Raw genomic sequence first — 6,000 nt, forward strand, 5'->3', positions numbered from 1 at the left:
CTTTACATTACACAGCCCCCTGCGCCTCTGGGCCCCTTTACATTACACAGCCCCCTGCATCTCTGGATCCCTTTACATTACACAACACCCTGCATCTCTGGACCCCTTTATATTACACAGCCCCCTGCACCACTTTACATTACACAGCCCCCTGCATCTCTGGACCCCTTTACATTACACAGCCCCCCGCATCTCTGGACCCCTTTATATTACACAGCCCCCTGCACCACTTTACATTACACATCCCCCTGCGCCTCTGGGCCCCTTTACATTACACAGCCCCCTGCGCCTCTGGGCCCCTTTACATTACACAGCCCCCTGCGCCTCTGGATCCCTTTACATTACACAACACCCTGCATCTCTGGACCCTTTTATATTACACAGCACCCTGCAGCTCTGGATCCCCTGCATGTTACACAGACCCCCTCTTCAGTACAGACCCCCCTTCAGTGTAGCCCCCCGTTCAGTGCAGACGTCTCCGTTCAGTGTAGCCCCCCCGTTCAGTGCAGACCTCCCTTCAGTGCAGACGCCTCCTTGCCTCCTTCAGTGTAGCCCCTCGCTCAGTGCAGACCCCCCTTCAGTGTAGCCCCCCCGTTCAGTGCAGACCCCCCTTCAGTGCAGACGCCTCCTTCAGTGTAGCCCCTCGCTCAGTGTAGACCCCCTTCAGTGTAGCCCCCCATTCAGTGCAGACGCCCCCGTTCAGTGCAGACCCCCCCTTCAGTGTAGCCCCCCCATTCAGTGCAGACCCCCCTTCAGTGCAGATGCCTCCTTCAGTGTAGCCCCTAGCTCAGTGCAGACGCCCCTTCAGTGTAGCCCCCCACTCAATGTAGCCCTCCCACTCAGTGCAGATCCCCCTTCAGTGTAGCCCCCACTCAGTGCAGAACCCCCACTCAGTGCAGACCCCCCTTCAGTGTAGCCCCCCCGTTCAGTGCAGACTCCCCCCTTGAGTGCAAACCCCCCCTTCAGTGTAGCCCCCGTTCAGTGCAGTGTGCAGACCCCCCCATTCAGTACCTCAGATCAGTGCGGCGGCACATGCTCAGCAGATCCCCCTCCCCCTGTTTACACATAAACAGAGAGGAGGGGGAGGCGGCTTCACTCTGCTCAGCTGTGCCTGTGTGATCGTAGGTGCAGCGGTGTCACCCTGCACCCCCCGCACACCCCCTCCTCCTTGCATCACAATATAGATCGCCTCTCAATGCCTGTGCCTGTCACTGCGGCACTGCCACCACTTCAATCCCAGAGGGGGGGCGGCCTGACACCCCCCCAGTGTGTGGTACCCGGGGCAGCCCGCCCCCCACTTAGTACGCCTCTGCACTCGGCACATTCTTTGCAAGCAGGCGCAGTGTTGTAGGGGCGGCCGGTGGCAGTTGCTAAGAAAGTTTAACAGCACACTGCCTACCAGCACTGCGCCCCTTTCCTACAATAAATAGCTCCGCCCAGGGCATCCGCCCCTTCCGCCCACCCCTTGTACCGGCCCTGGGTACATGCCCAATTTGCCTGGAGATAATGACACCCATGGCTCATAATATCCCCATAGTGTTATCATTAAAGTGGTCCAAAGGTATCTTCACAGTGCATAAATATAGTGCTCCAAAGGTAGTATCTCTGCATTATGTAAGGTCTTTAAAATTACACTGAACTCTTGTTTAAAAAAAAAATCAATCTAAGTATGTATTTTTAACTTGAAAATGTCCCTTCTATTGCTGTTATCCTCCTCCAAATCTCCAAATTCATTTTTTTGCTGCTGTGATCTGACTTCCTGTCTGAGGGTGGATACGTTCATTCTCCATGGTCCCACTGTAGCAACATAGCTACCTTCTCTTGCTTGCTCTGTTCCTGTGTGCTGTGTGAAGGGGGGGGGGGGGGTTCCTTTCCTCCCCCCAATCAGCTCTCCTCACTGAGCTCTGCAGAGTATAACTTCAGCTTTCCGCCCTCTGCTTTCTGGAAGGTCGAACAAGCTATATAAATTCTATACTTTGAATGGATGTAGGGAAGAGGGGCTGCAGATAACAGGTACAACAATTGTAGGAGGATTAATTTAATCTCTGTGTATCGCCAAAGTGGCCAATCATTTCACTAGGTATCAGTGCTGGGACAAGCCCATATGGTGCCCAGGGCGAAGATGGCAAACTGCAATTCAATTCAATTAAACTTCGATTAGGTTTAATGCAATAGAAACACACATTTTAATTATATGTATTTTTATTGGAGACACTTTTCTCCACTCTTCCACATCTCCCCACTGTAACATCCACATCTCCCCCACTGTAATGTCCACATCTCCCCCACTGTAATGTCCACATCTCCCCCACTGTAATATCCACATCTCCCCCACTGTAATGTCCACATCTCCCCCACTGTAATATCCACATCTCCCCACTGTAATGTCCACATCTCCCCCACTGTAATGTCCACATCTCCCCCACTGTAATATCCACATCTCTCCCACTGTAATATGCACATCTCCCCACTGTAATATCCACATCTCCCCACTGTAATGTCCACATCTCCCCCACTGTAATATCCACATCTCCCCCACTGTAATATCCACATCTCCCCACTGTAATGTCCACATCTCCCCCACTGTAATATCCACATCTCCCCACTGTAATATCCACATCTCCCCCCACTGTAATATCCACATCTCCCCCACTGTAATGTCCACATCTCCCCACTGTAATATCCACATCTCCCCTCTGTAATATCCACATCTCCCCCACTGTAATATCCACATCTCCCCACTGTAACATCCACATTTTCCCCACTGTAATATCCACATCTCCCCACTGTAATGTCCACATCTCCCCCACTGTAATGTCCACATCTCCCCCACTGTAATGTACACATCTCGCCCACTGTAATATCCACATCTCCCCCACTGTAATATCCACATCTCCCCCACTGTAATATCCACATCTCCCTACTGTAATATCCACATCTCCTCTACTGTAATGTCCACATCTCCCCACTGTAATATCCACATCTCCCCCATACATCACAGTCCGCTCAGCCCCCCCCACCTGTCAGCTCACCACATCACAGCCCTCAACAACTCCACTTTAATGTCCTCAGCGAGTCAGCACACACTTTCCTCCTTTTCAGCTTTTCAGACTAGTGTCCTCACTCCCTGTAACTTCACCCCCTCCCTCACTTACCTTGTACAGACCGAAGATCGGAGGGAGGCACGGTATGTCTCGGATGGAGGGCGGGTGTTGCAAGATGGTGATTGGTTGCTAAACCTCCCTTCATCCTAGCAGCCAATCACCTGCTTGTTAACCTCCGACAGCTCCACCCTCCATCCAGAACTGTCCTGCCTCCCGCTGTCGGCTCTGTGTGAGCATTACAGAGACAGCAGGGGGAAGAAAAGGCTGCGGTACCGTGGCGGGCCACATAGGAGAGTGAGTCGGTCCGCATTAGGCCCGCGGCCCGCCATTTAGTGATGCCCGTTTTAGAAGGACACTTCACTGCGCTTGTACTGGCTCTGCTGGGTATATGTAAAGGATTTACAACCAATTAAAGCATATCTAGATCCAAGGACAAAAATGTAGTATACTGCAGCTTACTTAGTCTCTTTGCAGGGAGGTGCAAAGTGGTGTGGTGGCAGTAAACACTGAGTCCAGTTGCAGGAAACAGAACTTGTATTAAAATTAAAGTTTGCAATTCACAACAAGCCCAGCAGGAAGGCACCTGACCGTGAACACTTATAGTATGTAACAGCGATATGTAGCAGAGCAGGTCTCAGATGTGCCAACAGGTCTGTCTTGAGGGGCAGAATGCGGTCTCGCCGGTCCGTACCCAACTGGAAGAGGCTTCCAGGAAGGACAACATGTCCCTATCCTTTCCCTACTCATCTGGAACCTCTCCCTACCGCTATTTACTGTCCCTGACAGATGGGTGACCTGTTACTTCACTACCCTCACTCAAAGTGTGCGTCAACCCTGAGAGCCAGGGTCTTGAATAAATTCTACCTGACCCAAGATGGTCACCAGTGTCACATGGGGTGGCAGCATCCAATTGGATAGCTTCCCAGTAAACCATAGAGGAACCATATTCCTCTTGACTTCCCTCCAACTGCAATGCCGCTTTTGTCGACTGCCATCTACAGTGGAGAAAACAGACTGCACCTACATACATCCTCGCTCAACTCAGACCTTAGATGTGGTGGAATTATGCTGCGTACACACGAGCGGACTTTTCGACCGGACTGGTCCGACAGTCTATCCGACGGACTTTCGGCGGACTTCCGACGGACTTTCCAAACAAACGGACTTGCCTACATACGATCACACCAAAGTCCAACGGATTCGTACGTGATGACGAACGACCGGACTAAAATAGTTGATAGCCAGTAGCCAATAGTTGCTCTAGCGTCAGTTTTATTCCGTCGGACTAGCATACAGACGAGCGGATTTTTTGACCGGACTCGAATCCGTCGGAAAGATTTGGAACATGTTTTATTTCTAGGTCCGTCTGACTTTTGGGGGAAAAGTCTGCTGGAGCCCACAAGAGACTGAATTGTCCGACGGAGTCCGGTCCGCCGGACCAAATCTCGTGTGTACGCGGCATCAGTTTACTTTAGCATTTTCTCTTTAGTTTCACCTGGTGATCTTGCCAGTAACACACTTCCTGTCTTAGTTTGACAACACTCACTTACTGTACTGTATCTATGGAGGAACATTATTGTCATCCCCGGACAGTAAGTGTTTTAGGACTACGGAGCTCTTTGGATGTTTTTTTGCACTTATCGAACAGATAAGATAATGCTTTGAATTGTATATTTAATGGACAAAAAGGGGGTCTATATTGGACCCCACACTCTTCCGTGTGCTTCCACCTCCAATCACATGTAGTCACCTCAGGCATTTGTTATACTGCCTGTTGTATAGTTGTTCAGTAGAACTGTTTCACCTTTTAAAACTGACATTTTTACCTATTACGCAGCAGCAAACTTTACTATTTCCCGCAGTTTCCTGCCACTAGAGGAAATTCTGTTCCCAACAGCTTATCGGCACTGGATTTCAGACTATCCCAAAATAACCACAGTAATTTCCCACTATTGAATGGCTACTGAAAAAGAAAACACATGCTACAGTTAGCAGAGTGTGTGACATCACAGGGAGGAATGTGTTGCAACACAGTTTGGAAAGAAATAGGTCAGAGAACTTTTTGGAAGTGGATAGCTGAGTGAGACTTCAGGAGAACATCCTGCTGGATTCTTCAGTCAGATTTCTGTTTGTTCAGTGCCTGATTGCCAGCGCTAGACATGTGCAGTTTGTTTCATTAGGAATCGAAATTCAGGCAAATGTTTAGTTGACCTTAGTCCCAGGCTTCCGACAGGCTGCCTAGGCAAGATAATATCAGTGGATCTTCTTGCGGGATCCTAGGAAATTTGTGGATCCCAAATCCCATGAAAACATGGTCCTGTACAGTAACATCCTTCTGTGAGAATTTGGATCCTGAGCTTTCCCAAGATCCCTCTTTAAGGCCCAGCGATTTCAGCATTAGGAAATGACATAAACATGGAAGATGAGCATTTTTAATGCATTTTCTTTCAATGTGTGAGGTCAGCAACATATGTGGACCTTGCATTTTACTACAAGGTCCATTTTTTTAAGTAGAACTAAAGGCAACACTTTTTTTCATTTTCCATAAAGTAGGGGAAGGTTCTAACACGTATCAGATTTTTTTTTTCATCTGTGTCCCATTTGGGAGATTTCCATTCACCTCCTGCCCTATACCTAAAACAGGAAGTGAAAAGAAATCCCCCCAAAGTGAAAGAATCTGTAGTCACCATGGTCACCAAAACTAGTGTAGCGCCCTGCTCCTGATGGGCGGGTGCTATTTATGTAAATTTAAGTTGTCTGAAGCTGTAGTTTAGCTCAGACTAATTATGGTAAATTTCCTGGCATTTGTACCAGTTCAGCTGGGTTGTGTCAATTTCCACTTAGCCGTGGGTGTCGCTGTGGCCACCGGTAAGTGTTGGAAATGCAACAGGCTGGG

Source organism: Aquarana catesbeiana, linkage group LG01, assembly GCF_042186555.1.
Source record: "Aquarana catesbeiana isolate 2022-GZ linkage group LG01, ASM4218655v1, whole genome shotgun sequence".
Lineage (NCBI taxonomy): Eukaryota > Metazoa > Chordata > Amphibia > Anura > Ranidae > Aquarana > Aquarana catesbeiana.